General features: G+C 36.7%; 1 pseudogene; it reads left to right on the top strand.

The window, feature by feature from the left end:
* The first annotated feature begins 10,651 nt into the window (after positions 1–10,651).
* Positions 10,652–21,470, top strand: part of LOC111164936 (glyceraldehyde-3-phosphate dehydrogenase pseudogene) — a 31,057-nt pseudogene continuing 20,238 nt past the window's right edge.

The following is a 21,470-nucleotide window of genomic DNA, read 5'->3' as shown; positions in this document are numbered from 1 at the left end:
GGGAATGTCTTTGATAGATGAGATATAATGTTGGAAGATGGCATCATTGAGTTGGGTTCCTCATGAGAATAATGCAACATTTAACTGCCAGAGACTAAGTGGGCATATTAGTGTAATATACATATGCTCTGAAGCTTTAATCCACAGAAATCTTTTGCAGGGGATAATTAATTTCATGTCCCTAAAAACAATGTAAATGCAGACCAACAAAACATTACTTGATGTAGAACAAGAACAATTCCAAGTAGTGTGCCAAATTTATGATTTGACTCACTACGGTGGAAAATCATGTGTTCTCCCTTAATTCCAGACTGAAGGCAGTTCACTGACCAAGCGCTTCTTGATTGAAGGAGAGTTTTGGGTCCCCTGAAACACTACCAGTAGAAATCTACCACTTATCTTTCATCCAACCTTGTCAAAAGAGATTTGAGACCAATTACTACAGTAATTGTGCATTAGAGAAAGTGAAATATCTAAACTCTTGGGGATTGACACTAATCCTTGGGGACGCAGAATACCAAAGTGGGCTTTATAAATAATCAGGTGATAAATGATGTTCCAAGTTTGAATCACCAAGTGCCCAATAAAGTCCACAGACTCACCTGGTGGTTATTTCTCCCATTCCTAAATGCGTAATTGACCTCTGTCAGACACACTTGGCATCTGGCAGAATCTCTGCAGTGGTCCTCTGATCCAGGAAGTGAGGGTTATTATGGTAGAAAGGGTAAGTGGAAGCCTCTGAACTTTCCCTCCCTGCCAGGATATTTAACTGAAAGCAGCACTGCACCCCTGCAGGGAATTGCAGAAGTGAGTGCCAAGGTGAAAGGCTTGAAAGATGCAGGGTGGTGATGCTGTTCACATTCCCGTTTATCTCTTCCTGCTAGCTTGTGCAGAAGGTGATGGGTCTTTGGAAATAATTGCATTATTTAAACTTCATCAAGTATAACTGCAATTGCAGCTACGCTTCCAGATATGGAGGTTTTTTCTAAGTATTTTTTTTCCTCAGATATTTTGACCAGCCATCATTTTGAAGAATCTGTTACAGGATGGAGTGAACTTAATTGTGTGATGGGAGTAGACCTGAGAAGGGCAAGGCTGGGACCAAAGTGGACAATTTTGGTACTTTGCCAATATCTTCTTGGATCCTCTTTTTACTGTTTTTAGGTGCCATGGCCTTACTGTGATTTTGTTTCCAACAGCCAGCATTGGTGAACATTATATAGTATTTGTATAATTGCCTTAAGGCTACTTGTGCCTTACATTGCCTGAGTGAACACGAAGAAGTGTTCACTCAGGGAACACGAAGGGAATGTATATTTCCTGCGTGTGTCCAATTACCATACACTGACATGTCTGGGCATATGAAAACCATAGCTTCCTTGCCATGGGTCTTCGCTTACACATCACAGTTCCCTGTGGGATCAACTTGAAGGTACTTTATTCAGGACTTAATCTGAGGTTGTATCCTTGCTGGACTTTTACCCCTTCCCTATCTCCTTACCCCCACTCCCTGGCTAGTTTTCCATGGGAACACTTTCTTAATAAATTACTTGCCTATTAACCCTTGTTTCAGCATCTGCTTTTGGGGGAGCCAACCTAAGACATCAGCGATTACCTGCTGGAAAATATGATGAAAAACTATAGTTCCATTCATAATAAATCACAGCAAAAATGTAAAATGCTTATAAATAACAATATGAATTAAACTATAAAAATGTTAGTGAGTAATATTTAAAAGAAGGCTTGAAAATAGACAGGCTATGGACTTATGTAGGAAGATTAAATATCATATAAATATTTTATCCTAAATTTATATAAAAATTAAAGCCATTACAAAGTTATTCTAAAACAAATGGAAGAATTAATACATAATACTATTCACCATACTGAGATTACCATGTCAAAATTTTTATTGAAATGGTTATATTAAATGTATTTCTAGTAAATCTTGCAGTATTTTGAAAATATACTTGACATGGTTAAAGGTGTTATTTACAAAGTGAAAAGTAAAATAACTTCAGAGAAAACTTCTTACCAAAAAAATACAATATCAAGAGAAGGATGTTCTTTAATTATTTAATAATAATAATAATAGTGGTAGTAGCAAATACTTATTTAGCCTGTCATATATGCATGTCTATGGTATACACACATATTCACATGTATATGTATAATCGTTTAATCCTCACAATCTCTCAATAAATTATGTGTAGAGTTAGAGAAAAGGAAATCTATGTATAGATGGGTTAAGTAACTTGTTCAAAGTCTTACAGGTAAGAATTGGTAGGGTTGGGATTTAAACCCAGGTGTTTTTAATTCAGATTCCATGTTTGTAACCATTTTACTATGCATGCATATATGCTAACAATCTATATACCAAAGACAGTGAAAAAATTAAGGCCCATCACAAGCAAGTCATTCTGTCATATGGAAGATACATATCACTGCCAAAAGAGGTATTTCAAAACTGTTTTGAACAATGGCAATTATGGAGAATATTGTGGATCTGTTCAAAGTGATTATCCTGAGGACCAGCAGTCAATGGATATGGGAACAGGACTCAGTTGGATTATAGTCCTAAAGTTTACTAAAACCATCTGTCTCATGAGCCAGTTATCTGTGTATCTTCAACAGCCATTTCTGTATGATCAGTCCTCAAAATGCATTTAAAAATTGAAACGACAGTTATTCTTTGCTCTTCTTCATCTTCTACTTTTTTATCTGTACTATTTACTAGCATTGAACAGAGATTTATTGATTTGTTCAAACTTAGGGCAATGATTACAGATATCTTCCTGAAAAATCTCACTGCTAGTCTCATCTAGATACAGAAGCAGAATCACCATAAAATACCTCCATCTGTTCTGTAAGCTGTATGACATTGTGACTGTGGGTAGTTGAATGACCTACAGAATGATCAGGGACATTTGAGCTGTACCTAACATTTAGATCATCAATTGACAAAATGAAACAGATCTTGGTCCCAATGTGAGATTAGATTTAGTAATAAAAATTTAACTCCTTTTTGGATAGCTTTTTCAATCACATCTCCTAAAAGGCAGTACTGAAAATAAGCATGCTCTTATTCAAGAGACATGCACTATGATTGTAGTCCTATATTATTTTTCTTTAAAATATATTTTGATATCAGATATTATTTATATTTTGGTTATTATTATTTCCTTTAATATCCATTTTGTCCTAAATGTTAAAAATTAATCATCTTTAAGCGCATCTTTTTTTTTTTTTTTTTTTTTTTTTGCGGTACGTGGGCCTCTCACTGTTGTGGCCTCTCCCGTTGCGGAGCACAGGCTCCGGATGCGCAGGCAGCGGCCATGGCTCACGGGCCTAGTTGTTCCGCGGCATGTGGGATCTTCCCAGACTGGGGCACAAACCCGTGTCCCCTGCATCAGCAGGCGGACTTTCAACCACTGCGCCACCAGGGAAGCCCTAAGCGCATAATTTTTTTAAATAATAGAAACACTAACAATTTTAGTTCTATCAGTTAACTATAAATATTATACTTATTATACTTATGAGAGGTATTACAGTCGTTTAAGTTTATTGAGATCAAGTGTATTTCAATATCAAACTATTTTTATTCCATATAATTCATGAAAAATAAACTGACAGTTAATAGCTAATTATTCTCCTTTCTGAAGGTGATTCTGTTATAATCTGTGAATAGGAAAACCAGAGAATAAACATTCCATAACTGTTCTCTTAATCTGGTCATCTTAATCTTAAAGCCAGATTCACAGAAAAGTGAAAAGAGATGGGGTTAAATACAGGAACAAAAATAAATATGTTTTTCATTTGGTATAGTGAGAGGATTACCAATGAGGGTGATGACTGTGTGTCTCTACTGATGAAAAGTGGCTGACTGGTGTGGAGTGAACACTCTGGCAGGAAACAGAAAGCAGACACATAAGTCACAAACCAGACAGTGAGAGAGAAGCCTCAGAATAAAAATAAGTGTAGACATATGTGTCGATGGCAGAGTGGAACGATGGAGGCTGTCGTCCCTGTGGGAAGGGCAGTGGCATCGAGGCTCTAAGCACATTTCATTTGTAGATACTAAAAAGCAAACTAAAATGTGAAAGAATGTTTGGTCATAGAAAAGTGATGGAAGAATTATTCTTCCAGGAAGGATAATTAAGAGAGGCAGCTTAAAATAGGGAAATAGTAGCTTCAGTTTCTCCTCATGTATCCTGAATAAAGTTTGGACTCAGTTTGGTATTCAATAGGAATGAACTTTGAGAACTTATCATCCATATGCATATATACAGCATTATGCATAGAAGGAAACTGAGGCCCAGAGAAGTTATGTAACTTTCCAAGTTCCTGAAGCTGGATAGTGGCAAAGCTGAGACTAATGCCAACACTTTTCAGATGTCAGATTATATACAACTGTTTGTACTTTGGACACTAAGTACACCTTCAATTTTTAATACAAATTGGAAATGTTTCAGTTCAGAGATGGGCTTATAATAATTACTCGACTATGATGATTCTTAATTCAGTTCAACTCAGAACATTTATCGCACACCCAATATATGTAAGCTCTACGTTAAGAAACAAAGTTAAAAGAGGCACTGTCCTTGCATTGAAAAAGAGATTAATAATATAAATTATTAAGAGACTCTAATATAGAAGTACATCTAACATACCAATAGCTTGTTTCCATACCTGCCTGATAATGAGATTTACCTACGACACATTAAAAAGAAAGAGTCCTGTGTCTCTGCCTTGGAGATTCAGATTTTTAGATCTGGAATGGAGGCTCTTTTACTTTTTAAATTAATATTCCAGATGATTCTTATGATCAGGCAGATTGGGTAGACACTATTGCCATATTTCCCAAGTTTGTCTGCACATTGGAATCACCTAGTGAACTTCAAAAACTAAAAATTCTTCTTTCCCACCCCGAGGGGCTGTCCTTTGACTAATTGTTCTGAGGCACAGCCAGCGATTTGGATTTTTAAAAATCCTCCAGATGATTCTATGGAACAAAAAATCATGGGAACTACTTCACTATACTATAGGGACATGGTGCTCAAGGAAGGTATCATGGAGGAAATGTCAAAGAAGAACTTTTTAAATTAATATCTAGCGAAAAACTACCACATGATAGGCATTTTTCATATATTAGGTCTTTTAATTTTTAAAATAAACCTATCAGGTTAATACGATTATTATCTGTATTTCATAGATAAAAAAACGACCTTTAGAAAACTTGATCAAGCTCATAGTGTCTAAAAGTGGCTGAGCAGGTATATATTTAAAACTTGATTTGTCTGAATCTGGAGCCTGAGCCTTTGTCACTTTGCCAGACTGACTTTCTGAGGCAGCTTGAAGAATGGAAAGGTTTGCAAATGGCAGAAATTGGGATGGAAGGCATCCCAAAGGAGGCACCGATGTCAGCAGAGGGAGGAAGAAACGTGATAAGTCAAGTCAGGAAGTTTGTCCCCAGATAATGGAGGGTCTTGAATTCATTGACTGCTTGGCTAATCATCAGGACATTTATTGGCCCATTGATTCATTCACTCATTCAGTTAGCATATTGTCATTTTAAAATGACATTACAAGCATTACATTTAAAACCTAAAAAAAAAAAATCTTTTAGATTGAACACATAAATTAAACATTCACCTGGAATTTTGAAAATAAACTTTTCAAGTTTTATTTTGTTTCCTTCTTTTAATATGTTATACCAACTTATAACGAACGTATTGAGAACCATGACATCATTGCCAGCAGAGTGCTGAAAATTCACTTTTGCTGGGCCTTTAAAAGACCAGAGAAGCAGGATTAGGAACAAACAAATTGTCGTATTCTTATACAAAAGGTTATTGTACTGAAGTTAAAAGAACGAGAGTTACATATACTAATCTGGATCAATTTTAAAGACAAAATTGAGAAAAAAACCCCACAGATAGCTTGAAATATAATATTTTCATTTCTGCATGCATATATACTAAAATTTTGAAAATATATGAAAATGGTAAATACCAAAGTCAGAGTAGTGATACTGTGACAGATTGTATTTTCCAGTAATGACCACAGAAATATTCCCATCCCAAACGTTCTTCTTATAATATAACCTTGTCATTTCTTTCATTTAGCATTAGGTTTATGCTCACTTACCACGAACCCAGGTAGACCTGCGTGACTATCTCAACCAGCAGAGTATAGTAGAAGTGACTCTTTATGACTTCTGAGGCTAGATTATAAAAGTGCTATGCTTTCTGCCTTGTGCTTTGAGGATACCTGCTCTTGCAACTCATGCTGTCACTATGCTATAAATAAACCCACACAGCTACTCAGAGGGACCTCCGGTAATCTAGAGCCCCAGCTGAGGTCTCAGCTGACAGCTAGCATTAACCACAAGACATAAGAATGAACGAGCCTTCAAATGATTCCAGCCACATATAGTCACCCCCAGGCTTTGAGTCTTCCCAGTTGAGGCTCCAGACATCATGGAACAGAGTTAAGGCATCCCCACTGAGCCCTTTCCCAATTTCTGATATACAGAATCCACAAACAATATAAAATGATTATTAAAAGAGAAAGACCAGAGATACATGATTAAAAAAATATAATATGTGGGTAATGTTTGTCCTTCCTAGGAAATAGGACCCCCGAGGTTTCTAGACTACACAAATTGTGTTAGCATCTAACCCTAAGGAAAATGCTTCCTATATGATGCTACTTTCTATTGAGTCCTTTTTTTTGCAGTACAATTTGAGTTCTTTTCATTAGCAAAGAGAAAATGCATTTGGGTGTTGGTTGTCTAAAACAGCTAATCTCTCTTTTTACAGGAAGAGTTTTTCTGCATACGAACAGATGTGAGTTAAGAGCATGTACTTTAACGTGGTTGATAATTTTGATCACATCCTGCAAAACGTTGTTAAGTTCAGGTGACATTTTTCGGTGAGCCAACATTTCTCTATGGACGACACAGTGCGTAGACTCACATTCAGAAGCAACCTCTTTGACCTGAGTAGTAGAGAATGTTTGGGAGCAACAGGAAGCGGAGTTTAGAAGCTCTGAATATTGAATCATTCTGGGAAAATGATTCCTGGATACAGAATTGTATTTTCTCTGTTGATTATGAAGTTGTTGTCATTTTCATCAGTTGTATGCATATGCAGGGTCATATGATGCATACTGTATCAATACCAACAAACCAGCACTAAAATAGATGGTACAGCAAAGTGACTCTATAAAATTATGTTGGCCAATTAGTTTTTCCATGTGAAGGAACGAAATGTCAATGGGATGATGATTCTAATGTTTGGTATCATATTTAAAATTTAGAGTTTAGGAATGTGTACTTGAATCAAACTTTTGTTTATTCGTCAAACATGTTTTTAACATGTATTCCTGTAAATTCCCAATTTAGAGGAATATATTAGTAAACTTAAGAATATGTATAAGAGAAGTCAAATTACCTGTTTATATAAGGAAACATGAAGGGTTAACTTTTCAGCACATTGCATAGCAGCTGTGTGGAGGGTCTATGAGTATGAGGAAAGTTATAACAAATCAACTGTTCTGACAAGTCTGTCAACAATGCTATTAGATATTTGGTTCAATTATCTAACAGAGAAATAATAAGGAGAAAATACAAGAAGAGCTATTTTTATAATGCTGGATATAGATTATTTTTTAAATGCTACTAGTGAACTTAATACTAAATGGATTTATTATTTAGAAAGAACTGGAAATAGTTTGATCATTCTAAGGATGTATGTTAGGTTTGTAGTTTGTTTTTAAATTAATTAAAAAATGAAATTGAACTTATCTCTTTAACTTAAAAAGCACAGTGAACATAGTTATAATAAAAACCTCCTCAAAAAAGGCCATATTTGAACAATACTTGGAATCCTGTTAAGTTTAACTTATTGAACAGTGAAACTGCATTTTATTTATCTGAGGCTTTGCAAAGATGTAGCAGAAAGCTCCTTTCCAAGCTCAAGTTTCACTGTGGATTTTTAGGGAGTTGCCACAAAGCAATATCCCACAAAAATCTCTCAGGCAAGTTCCACAGTCAAGTGTAACAGACTCAGGAATTGAATCTTTATCCAGCATGAAGATGAGATGCCTTCTGATCTACTTTTACACCAGTAAAAGCATGTCACTGGTTAGTAAGAACAGTTAAATTAGATCAAGAACATGACCCAAAAGAGAGAAAGCGTGTGTACACGCATCAGTTTTATGAAGCTGAAATCCAATCTATGGCGTTCATAGTTATTGAAATTTACAATAAAAAGCTCCAAGCTAGAGGTAATGTGGAGGGATATTTCTATCTTGAAAGTGTTATAATGTATTTTGATATAAGTTAATGTAACAGGGTACTTTCAGGTTCTTTAAATGTTAATTCTTATTAATCACTGGATTATTCAACTCTTACTAGGTAAAATGGAAAAGTTTTAAGAAATAGGGGGGGCAGTAATCATAACAGATCAGAAGAAAATGACTAAACATTAAAGCAAGTGGTATTATAAACTTAGGTTTTCTTGCCATTGTGAATTGAAGACTTCCTACATTTCCTTCCACTTTTTAAATGTACAATCATGAAAGTAATAACGCTTAAAACGACTCTACTCTAAATTTTCCCATTATCTGATTAATATGCTTGTGTTAAACTGCTAGAAGTAAAATAGATGCAACTTTGTCTATTTTTTTTATAGCAGAAAAATGTATTCTTGTCAGATTGCTTCACATTCTTTAGAGAACTTTTGAATACAATGTCTTCATTCATCCTCAGAACTTCACAACAAATTGTAGGTAGTTGAGGCATCACGGCTCCTCTGAGGATGAAGAAATTGGTGCTCCAAAAATTGAACTGGCTTTCCTGAAGTCATATAGTAATCTAAGTGGCCTGACTCTTCAAACTGTTCCTTTCTTTGGGATGAATTTATGCAACCTGCAGAAAGAAAGACTATCTCTTAAAATGACTTTGTTAGTTTGCTAGGGCTTCCATAACAAAGTACTACAAACCAGGTGGCTTAAATGATAGAAGTGAATTGTCTCACTCTTCCAAAGGCAAAAAGTCTAAAATCAAGGTGTTGGTAGCATTGGTTCCTCTGAAAGCTGTGAAGAACGGATCTGTTCTAGGACTCCCTCCTTGGTTTGTAGATGGCTATCTTCATGTTCACATGGTGCTCTCCCTATAGCTTCACATCTCTCTGTGCATATATGTGTCCAAGTTTCTCCTTTTAATAAAAACACCAGTCATATTAAATTAGGACTTATCCTAATGACCTCATTTTAACTTTATTACTTCTGTAAAGACCCTATTTCCAAATAAGATCACCTTCTGAGGCACTGGGGGTTAGAATTTCAAGAGACAAATTTTATTGGGACAAAATACAACCCATAGCAATGACCTTTAGACCTTTAACGTGATATGGTTGGTCTCCTAATTGCTAGCAACTTATGTGCTGGGATTGAAGGGGGGATGTCTGCAAAGCCCACCTTTCTTCTAGGAGACCTGCTCTTCTATAAAGGTCAAGCCTCAGCAGTCACTTTGGTGCCATGTGAACCTGCCCCCTTGACCAGAGTTGAATGTTCCTCCATGGATATGTGATTTAGCTGAGGTAATCAGATTATCCTGGGAATATTGAATTGACCAAGAGCGTCAGGTCTGTCTGGGCTGGATTACTGAATTGAAGGCACATAAGTTCAGGAATTCTGAGGCAGCTCTTCAGTTTCTGGTCTTTGCCCTGCCCAGTTCATTGTTCTCCTTAGGATTCTATGAAAACTCTGTTACATTTTCAATAAATTCTTCTCGTTCTCTCCTGCCCCCCCTCCCTCCCTCCCTCCCTCTTTCCTTCCCTTCCCTTCCTTCCTTCCTTCTTTCCTTCCTTTTTCCTTCCTTCCGCCCTCCTTCCCTCCCTCGCTCCCTCCCTCCCTTTTTGGTTATTTGTGTGTGTGTCTTGAACAACTTTAAAGTTCACTTCTCTCTCTTTCAACAGTAACAGCAGCAACAACAATACTTGGTTAAGAAAGAGGCAGCTTACTAGACTTGTGTTGTCAAATATTGTTTTTAATTAAAGGCTTTCCTCTGAACCCTAATACACAGAACAAATAATCAGAGTCCACTATGAAGAAGAAGGATGTGGGTGTCTCCCCTGGCACCCCCGCTCTGACTTTTGTCTTACTCCTTACTTCCCTCTCTTCCACCGCCACAGTCATCCTGCCATCGAAGGATACCTCTGGAACTCTGAGTCTTTATAAACGATGGCTTGAAAACCATGACAGTAGCTTCATTCCTCCCTCATTCCTAGGAATTCTTTTATTGGTATTCTCTCTGTAGCGAACAATTCATTGATTTCATTAGAAAGTAAATTAGTTTGAGAAAATTATTTTCTAATCTGTGAATAACCATTATCAAAAATATGGCCCTGTGCTTCCCTGGTGACGCAGTGGTTGAGAGTCCACCTGCCGATGCAGGGGACACGGGTTCGTGCCCCGGTCCGGGAAGATCCCACATGCCGCGGAGCGGCTGGGCCCATGAGCCATGGTCGCTGAGCCTGCGCGTCCGGAGCCTGTGCTCCACAACGGGAGAGGCCACAACAGTGAGAGGCTCGCGTACCACAAAAAAAAAAAAAAAAAAAATATATATATATATATATATGTACATATAGCCCTAAAAAGAAGTCAGGGAGAGCCTATGAGTTTCCAAATAGATGAGAACATGCTTTGAGGTGAGCTGTACTTAGAAATCCAAGAGCACGATTTCCCCTAAAGTCCTTAAGAGACAAGGGTTTTCATATTTCTGACTGTACTCCTTGTTTTTTCAAATTTCTAGGGGCTATTTGTCATTTTCAGTGATGTGGAATTTGATAAATGAAGGAAAGTAGAATCTAATTACAAATAATTGATCACTATTATGAGAACAGGTTTTTTAAACATGTGAAAGGAATTGTTATTAATTGAGCAAGGTATGTTAATAACTGTTAGTATCTTTATTTTTGTGAGAAACAATTTACTGAAGCCTATACTGAAACACTTAGGACAGGCAGGGGATGTAAAGAATAAACTGATCTCATTAATGGGGTCTTGTTTTAATTCTAAAATTTTGAACGTTTGTATTCAATAAGGATCTTCCTCCTCCTGAATGAAATGTGCATGTGGGGTTGTCTGTAGAGGTGAGATTAGTGTCTGGATGTGGTATAGAGAAGGATAAAACAGATGGGATGTAATCAACATTTCAGAAGAGGTAATCATCCTGCAGAGGGTCCTCACTTGCTCCAGGGTCCTTATTTTCAGTAGGAATATGTCATTATGTTTTGTCTTTAATGGGTTATTCCTTTCTGAATTAAAAAAAATCACTGGGAATGAATTAACAAGGCTGCCTGAACTACCTTTGACGATCTAGATGTACTTGCTGGGCTTTAGATTCCTAGTCTGTAAAATAAAGGTCTAAACTGTAATATTTTATATTTCTACTGATTTTGGAAATCATACTCTGTAAGTCAATTTCTGATCAGTGATGTAACACTGCACAGTTCCAGGTGGTGCTCCCCAGGTAGAGCACACGGCAGCCCAGATCTGCTGAGTCAATATTTTAATTAATTGTATCTTGTTCTCATTGCAATTAATTAGTATCATGGCCAGATTTTACTAAGCATACCGAGTTTAATTTACAGACACATAAATCACTGACAAGTTCCTTTGGCATTTCAATATAAGAGATACTAAGATATCTCAACGAATCTTTGGACATCACTTCCATTTTGAAAAATGAGTTAGCCAGGAATCAAAACTAAAATAAAGAAAAGCATTTGAAATTAGGGAGAGAATGTTTATAACAGTAATCTATTTTCTAGACTAGGAAATGTTTGCTCCCATTTTTTTTTTTTCTGGTTAAGTCTTTTTCTGAAGGTGAACTATAAAGAGCAAATGTAGAACTAAGTGAAAAATTCTTCCTTTAGAGTTTCTCATGGCGGGGGGTGTCTTCTTGTTAGTTTGATTTTGTTTTTTAAAAGCCATCATTCCTGGACCAACCTGCAGCAGCCATCAGTTACTTCTAATCTTATGGCTCTAGTTTAATTCTCCTTATAGAATTTATCATAATTCCATGTTTTTTGGTTATTCATTTATTTATTATCTGTAGCTCCACCAAAATAAGCTTCGTGATTATGGGGACATTGCCTATCTTGTTCATCACTGTATCCTCAATATTTCGAATAGTTCCTGGTACATAGCAGATAGGCAGTTGATATTTGTTGAATAAATGAATGAGAACAGCCCCCTGTATGTCTCAAGAGAGAAGTAGTGGAGTGTAGTGGATAATGACAAGTTCACCAGAAACCAACAGCCCAGTTTCAAATCCAAGCAGGATTAGTTACATAATTTACAGGGCCCAATACAAAATTAAACTGCAGAACAACTTATGAAAAATTTATTGAGAATTTTGAGATAGTGACAGTAGAGCATTAAATCAAGCGCGGCCCCTTCTAAATATGGGGGTCCTTCACTGCAACTACACAGAATTCATGCTCATGAAACTGACCCTGAGTAACCTTGGGAAAGATGCTTAACCTTCTGTACCTTTTTACTCATATCTATTCTATTTCCTTATTAGGATGTTACTACAATTAAGTGAATGAATGTATGTAAAACTCTTAGAATACTGTCTTTACATAATGAGTACTGTAGAAGTGTTAGCGCTTGTTATAATAAATATATATTATCACTATTATATAATATAATAACAAAATAACATTATTATTGCCATCATTATTCTTTTCTGCTCTATTCCTAGAGGACTTACTAATTAGCAAGGGCTTAATAAATTGTGTTGAATAAGAAGAAGGAAAGAAGAAAAATGCATGTTGTCAAACTGAGGCCTTATGAGTGTATAAAACATCGCATACAGAGACATAAGTGAAGCTTGTAAAGAGTTTTTTTCTAAAAAAAGTATTTATCTTTAAAGAATTGTCAGTAGATACCAATGCAATCTACGCCTTTAACTTAGGACATCATAAAAACTGGAAAGGAATCGAGGATGATTAAATCCATAATTTTGGAATAAAGTTTTATTTACTTTATACAATTAATTTTGGTATGCAAATGCATACATAGGCACACTATTTACAATGGTATTAGATAATATGTGATAATTTTTTAGCATTAATTTCTAATCACATCCTAAAAAAGAACTGATGATCTATCCTGTCAGATGAAAGTAAGGGAAATATCTGTCTTTATCTGGTCTCCTCCTGCATTTCTCTTATTATCTGGCCCTTCCCATGTCCCAAACTTATTTCTTATAATAGGTGTTTTCTAGAATAAGGGGCCTTCAGTTTTTACAATTGTAAAATATAGCAAAATTCCATGATGACAACAGTTAGATTTATCAAATCTAATATGTTGTCATATTTGTTTTAGATTACAAAAAATACCAATTCAGTAAATTCAGCCATTCAATATTTTTTTGAGCTTCTACTGTATGACAGGTGCTGTACTAGTTACAAGAGGTACAATATAACAATGAAGCAATATCCTTGCACCCAGGAGTTTACATTCTAATGGGGAGAACATGCAATAAACCAAAACATCAGTACAAAATACACATATTGTATACAAAATACATAGGATGTCAGGGGTTGAGAAATGCTGTGGAGAAATTTATGCAGAGAAGGGGAAGAGAGTGATGGGGGTGCTACTTTGGATAAGGGTGGTCAGGGAAATCCATTCTGATCTGGTGGCATTGAAGCAGAATCTTAAGTAGGTGAGAGCACAGCCCATGTGGAAGGAAGGGTGTTCTTGGAAGATGGAAGGGTCAGCCCCATGCTTGCAGAAGTGGAAACGTGTTTACAGTGCTGAAGGAGCATTAAGGAAGTCAGAGCAGCTGGATTTCATTCTGCACATCATAGGAAGCTCATGGAGTGCTTTGAGCAGAGTCCTGACATGATTGAACTAATCTTTTAAAGGAAAGAGGTCTGGCTGCTGTTTAGAGAACAGACTCCAAGGGGTTAGTTTGGAGGCAGGAAGATGAGTAAGAAAACAACCACAGTGGTCCAGGCAAGAGATAGTGGTAAACTTAACTAGCGTGGTGGTGAAATTGGTAAGTAGTGATTCAGTTCCATATACACTGTACATATTTTGATATTTGAACCACCAAAATTGGCTTATGGATTGGATGTAAGGTGTAAGAGATAAAGAAGAGTCAAGAGTGTCTCAAAGGATTTTCATCTGAGCGCCTGGATAAATGGATTTGTCATTAAATAAAGAATCATGGGAAATGCTGGAAAGGAGGAATTCTTTTGTTTGTTTAAAAATTTTTGGTGCATGTGGGATTCTTAAAATCATGTGGTCAGTTTTTAAAATGTTAACTTTCAAAAAGTTGAATTTCAAAAGAGTTCAAAAGTGGAAGATTTTTAAAAAATTGAAGCTTCCTTTTATGATCCAGAGGAAACTGTTATCCTTAATTTAGTGTTTATTATCCTCGTGTGTCTGCTTTTATTACTACTATGTGATTATGATAAAAAATAATATACATCTTCCATGTTTTTAAATTCTATATAATGGATATCATACTAGATAGAAAGTATGGCCACGTTTTTCTTTCCATATTGGATTGCATAAGATTTATCCATGCTATATATCTATCTATTTCATTCATCTAAACTATGTTATTCTATGCCATTGAATAGATATTAAAGTAGTTTCCTTTATCTATCATAAAAATTCTTTTAGATATTCTTGTACATGTATCCTTGTGCACATGTGCTAGAGTTTCTCCAGGAATTGTATCTAGAAGGTAATCTACTGGATCAAAGGATACAGACATCTGCAGATATAGTTGAATTGCTGTGTTTTATCAATTCATTCTTCTATTAGCCTCCATGAGTGTTCATAATTTTCCATACCATCATCAACGTGGTTTTAATTTTGTCAGACATTTTTTTCCTTTTGCCAGTCTCATGAGTTGGAAATTATACTCATTGTGCTTTACTCTGCATTTCTCTGCTTTCTACTGATGAGTTGGGCATTCTTTGATATGTTCATGAATATTCTGTTGTTCTTTTTCTGTAAATTCCCTGTTCACATCCTTTGCTGATTTTTCCATTTGATTATTTATAGTTTTATTATTAATTTACAAGAGCTCTTGTTCTCTCTCTCACTTTCTTTCTCTTTTCTTTCTGGATGTTAATTCTTTATTGGTTAGGTGTATTGTTTGTTTGTTTGTTTGTTTTTGCGGTACGCGGGCCTCTCACTGTTGTGGCCTCTCCCGTTGCGGAGCACAGGCTCGGGACGCGCAGGCTCAGCGGCCATGGTGCACGGGCCCAGCCGCTCCGCGGCATGTGAGATCTTCCCGGACCGGGGCACGAACCCGTGTGCCCTACATCGGCAGGCGAACTCTCAACCACTGTGCCACCAGGGAAGCCCAGGTGTATTGTTAATAATATCCCTGAGTTGATTGTCTCTCTTATTTGTTGAGAGTTTTAAACAGTAAGGAAACTTAACGTTCTTATGCAGCACAAATTCCAGAGTAGTTGTCTTAAGATTGGTCAATTTGGTGACTTCAGCAGTCATCAAGGATACAGATTCTTTCCATCTTTCAGCTCCACCATGCTTAAGGTCTCTGTTTTGCCCTTTGGCTTGTTCCTGTCTTGTCACTGAGGCGTCACACCCAAACATGGAAAAAATTACTAGAAAAGTTGCTGGTTTAAAGTTTTAAGAGCAAGCACTCATCTTTTCTGAGGCACACCCATCACATTTCCAATGTACTATTCATTGGTTCAAAGGCTATCCCAAAACCAATCATAAGCAAAGAGGATGGTAAAAATCAGTAATTGATAAAGTCTTCAAGAATTTACTTCTGAGCTGGGAATGGTGTCCCCTTCTTTGAGAGATAAGAATTTGAACACCATCAGAGTTCTTTTAGCAAGGAAGGTGGGAATTCATGCTTACTTTGTAGGCAAAATGCTAGTTATGTTAATAGTTTGTAGCTCTTGTAAATGGGTAGGTAGCTGGATTTTCTAAGCATTTACTACTGATTAATATTGATACTAATAATTGTATGGTTTTTTTTACAAGGAAACTTAATGAATTTCCTTACTAACTCATCATGCTTCAGTGGTAGTGTGTCTTGCTAGGTAACTGGTAAGAAGTTCCTTTACTATTCTACTGTAGCCTAAAACATTAAGCCCAGTTTAAAATTCTTTTATTCTGACAACCAAAAATCAGCTTTGAATTCTGCTGAAGTCTATTGCAGCCACCAGTGACCCAGTGTCTTATAATACACACAGGATTCACAATGTGTCCCATTCACAATTGACCACAAAAAGGGAGATAAGATTGGGATTGAATATACCCACTACTATATATAAAATAGATAACGAATAAGGACTTACTGGGTAGCACAGGGAACTCTACTCAATACTCTGTAATGGCCTATATGGGAAAAGAATCTAAAGAAGAGTGGATATATATATAACTGATTCACTTTACTGTATACCTGAAACTAACAGAACATTGTAAATCAACTATACCCCGATAAAAATTGAAAAAAAAAATTCAGGCTAAGCCTTGTACTTAAAATTAAAACCCAGCAAGGGTTGCCATCTGAAGGTTTTTTTTCATCTTGTGCTTCCAAGTCCATCTGGACTAAAAGATAAAGCTTTATATAGATCATGTAAATGGCACATACAGATTACATTCTAGAATTGTCATTAAAAGGCTTTTAACAGGTCAGAGACATTCAGTGTCATCCAAAGGTTGTCACTACCCTGTGGCTTCCTTGAGAATTAAATTATAATCTAAGAACTTCAATAAGTCAGTGTTAAATTAGTTCCTTTGTTTGCTTTTCCTTAGTCTTGTCAAAAGGAAGATTAATGTGCAGTTTTGGGGTTTTTTTGCACTCAATACAGCTTTTCTTACAGGAATGTGGTGTCTAAGTCCAAATTCCATTTAGATGCAAAGAAATTTGCTAGTGTGTGATGATCTTTTCACTTCTCCTCCAGTTTCCCTCCCTCTTAAGTAAGCAAACATTTACTCCTGTTTATCCCTCGCTCCATACCCTCTCCACTTCTGTGATGCTGAATACTATAATCTTGAGTCTCACTACATAGGTGGGAAAAAAAAAAAAAAAAGAGTTCTGCAAAGGTGGAAGCTAAGAGAAAACACCTGCAGGGTCATTTTACAAATGAGATACTAAAAAGCAGTGCTTCTTGCTTGGTAATAGCACAGAACCTTTAAATCACAGGAATTAGAGACAGGAGACCCATCAGGTCACCCTGTCCACCTCCTATAGCATGTTTATGCATTTCATGTGAAATGACATGAACAGTGAAGCATCTGTAGCAGCCCTGGGGAGACTCTACTCTCTGATAATATGTCTTCCTGTTGAGAAAATATAGCTGAGAGCAGTCCAGCTTTTCTTTTGCCTAATTTCACATTGTTCTGCTCTGCTATATCCTTTAAAAATGCAACCACACTTTCCTTTGTTCCCCCGCCTTTAAAACCTACAACCTTGTAATATGACAAAATTGTTATTGTCTTCCTTTGTAATTATTTGAGCCAAGCTATACAGCTTTGCCTCTTAAAATACTACTTTGGACATCAGTCCTCATTGCTAAATTCATCTAAATCCACTGCTTTTCTAAAGGGTTATTCACTACACTCCCACTTGCTCTAATTCAGGAACTATGTTTCATATAATTTTATTTTTTTTGTGTGTGTGTGTATTTATAGAATCAAGGAGTTTGCTCAGTTCTTATAGAAAATGAATATGGTGCTCAAGCCAGTGACTGGACCTCACAGTTCTGCCAAGATTCAGAGAAATTTGCCGTCAGCTCCTAAAGCCATGATTTATTTTTCTCCAAGATATCATTAAGTTTAGTATCCCACAATTCTAAATTCTTCCTGGAGTATCAGGCTGTCCAAATATATCATCTGAATAAATATACTGTTATTTAATACATCTTGCTCTGGGCAAAACTTGAGGATAGCTGCACGACTGACTCTTTCTTGAATAAGTTATTCCATCTAAATGTTTTTAAAAATGCCATGTGTTACACCATCTTCTATAAGAGAAAACGCCACACTTTGCAGTTACAAAACTCCCACTTCTGCTAGCGTGGAAATGGAGAGATAAAAATCTCCACTCAAGGTGTCAGGGTAGGCAAACCCTCAGTTGAATCTTAAAGATACAACTTTCATTCCAAGATTTCTGTGGAAGGTGGAGAGACTCTTGTGGTTTTTTCTGTTTCTTCCACACCGGTTCCACCACCACCACCATGCTGGCTTCAAGTTGTGCACTCCTTACTGCTTACCATCCTGACCCAAGAGGACATGCAGGCTTTCCCATAGTGCACAAGGGCAAGCAGACAATATTTAAACAAGATTGTGGTGAAGGGTTTTGGGCAACATAGAGACATACAGACAGAGAATCTTGCATGCAGATTATAACTTGAGTTCTTGGAATTATAGGTCTCATTCCCCATTAATTTTTGGCTTAGCTCCAGTTGGATATTTTCTGTTTCACCCAGGTGTCAAAATGTAGACACTATGATGCTTCAGACTTAAGAGTCTTCTGAACCTAAGAAGAGTGATGCTGAGAGAGCAGTTACTTATCCTACCCTCTGGAAACTTGACTGAAGGTAGGAGTTGGACTCTATTGCCCAGGCAGGACAGTGGAATAGTGATAATACTTTTACAACTTCTCTCAGAGGCGATCAGAATGCTTTTGGGTCAACAACACAACATAAAACAAACCCCCCAACAAACTTGTCTCAGATTGCACTACAGTAAAAGGAAAGAAGGGATGGAAGAAAGGTTGCTGGAGCAGGGGGAGGGAGAGAGGATTGGGGAGAAATGGCTGGTGGGTCTGGAGAGACAGAGAAGGAAGGAGAGAGAATTACGTGTTGAGTGCTTACCGTGCAGACACATACTAGATGTCCATTATCTCATTTACTCATTACTCAAACAATCTGCAGGTAAATGGAAAACAGGTCTGTCTGACTCCCTGGCTCATACCCTTTTATCCATACAACCCTGCACCATTTTTCAAAGGCATGAGATTAATGAGACTATAATGTTGGTAAAGTGTTCCAGTTTCCTTTGAGAAAAAGTCATAAAATTTTATTGTTATTGTTACTCTTATTATGGAAGCTCAATGAATGCTTTAGTAGTGCCATTGAGGTAACTAATATTACTCTCATTTAGAGAAATAAAATCGAAAAATAAGAACAAGAATATTTATTGAGTTTTAGATTCAGCCAGTTATTTAGTTTAACTGTAACTTTTTGAAGATCAGAATCCTGAGGTCTAAACCTATAAGCAAGGTCACAGATGGTCTTAGGGGCAAATGTGAGAACTGTCACCCATTAGGTGCTCTTTCTAATGCTTGGTTCTTCCAAGGAGTGAGAAAGAGATAAATTAAGGTGAAAGGTCTGAAACATTCAGTCTCGTCAGTCTATAATAGTTAAAGATAAAAATGTAGCAATAATTTCTCTACTTTTTTATGGAAATAACAATGGGCTCAATTCAGATGATTTGCTTTTCCAAGAGGGCAGACATTTCCCCCCTTTTTTATGAAGGAGGGTTAATTGTGTTAATTATGAAAAAGAAAATGATGTAAAGGACAGAAGGGTATTGTAAAGGCACATAAGGTTATGTACATATTCAAGTACAAACAAGAACCCTGGCATGACTTATTTTAATTTTGCCATTTTTAAACGTCTTTCTAATGGGAAATAATGCAGTTTCCTCAATATCACCAGCTGGAACTGTCATTGAAGAATGGAAGGAAGAGAATTTGACCTGAGGTTTTAATGTGGCCATTATATGTTTAATTATCATTTGCCTAAGCTTGGGCTTTATTATGTTCAGATTTTTTTCAACATGCTCTACATTTTTTTTTAATTAGTAGAATTCTACACTTTGTTCAGTCTTGTTCCTGACTAGACCCTAAGCAGAAAGAAGTGTTCATGTGATCATAATCTTGTTTTTAGAGAAGAAAACTGAGACCTAGAGAAAACAAGTGCTTCAACCAAGTTCCCACAGTTAGCGGGTGCTTGGAATTTAATCTAGGGCCACCCTCACTGCAACATTCTTCCATTTCATTGACTATACATTTGGATAGACAAGCCTTTTAATTTATTTTACCTTGAGTTTCTTATAATCTTTTTTTCTAAAAGGACAATACAAAAAGGAGAGAGGAAATTCTCTGTCACTAAGGAAAAGGAAGGTAGAAGGCACCCAGTAGCCCTGGCTGTTGTCCTGTGTGTTGGAATAGCAAAACTAAGCCTTTGTGTTGCATTGAAGCCAGCGACTATTACATAGCCATACATATGCCTGGGGATAAAAACTCATGATTGATGCAAAATCTGCAAGTGCAATTATTCCTTCATTCCAATCCATTAGGCATTTCCCTACCACCACCCTTCAGGTTCCTTTTTGTCTTTCTTCTTCTTACTACAGAAAGTGTCCAGCACTGAGAATTGGGGGAAAAGGAAGAGGGGAGATACAGGAAGTGCCCAGGAGGAAGGGAAAAGAGACCCCAGCAAATGACTTTAATGTATAGAAATGCTGTTGGTATCTCGGTCTAGAAATAAATTCATTGTCTGACTCACAGCACCTGCATGTTAATTTTTGGTAATCTCACCTCCTCACTGGAACAAAAAATTTGTCCCCATCATCACCTCCTCTCTACACTCCTATCCACCTTCCTAGGAATCTTGTTTTCCTTCACCAACCTATTTCCTGTAATTGAAAGAAAAGGATAGGGAATCTCTTTGTTTTATAGACGAGCAGTTTGTATTTACTTTACATAGGGGAACATTATAATTTTGTAGCTAAAGCTCTAATACAGTATATAATAAAGATTAGATGCCGAAAATATTTGTTAGGTAGATTGATTGGATTTGGTGATGAGTTTAGTAGTCATTTTTGAGTACCTACCACTGGTCAGGCTTTGTGGAAGGGGAGAGAGTCCCTGTGATTAAAGAACTTACTGTGCTTAATGGAAGAGAAACACAGGTAAAAACAGTGCCACCTGATAAATGTCATTAAGAGACAGGAACAAATCTCAGTGGAATCATTAAAGGGAAAATGACAAATTCCCCAGGGGAGTCAGGAAAGGCTTGAAGAAGTATTAATGCTAGAACTGAATTTTAAAGGATAACTAGGACACAGGATCATATATGAAAAAAAGCTTTCAGGCTGTGTAAAGATTTGGACATTACAGGAACTTGGCATATTTGCTGCACATTTAGAAGTTCAGTGTGGCAGGAGTATTGAGGGAAGTGGCAGGAGATGGTATAGGGTGGAGCCAGAGTTTGAAAAGTCTTGTACATCATACTGGCGAGCTTGGATTTTATTCTGTGGGCAGCAGAAGCTTTCAACCTGAGAAGTAGTGGGATCAATTGTTTTTCTTTTGAAGAAAGGAAATCTAGAGATGATATGTATGACGGTCTTGACAGAGAAACTAGTTGGAGAGCTATGTC

The sequence above is a fragment of the Delphinapterus leucas genome, chromosome 17 (genome assembly GCF_059928025.1).
Source record: "Delphinapterus leucas isolate spDelLeu-1000000601 "Yukka" chromosome 17, BTC_Dleu_Yukka2, whole genome shotgun sequence".
NCBI lineage: Eukaryota > Metazoa > Chordata > Mammalia > Artiodactyla > Monodontidae > Delphinapterus > Delphinapterus leucas.
Note: the sequence above shows the minus strand (reverse complement) of the source record. Positions and strands in the feature narration are given on the sequence as shown.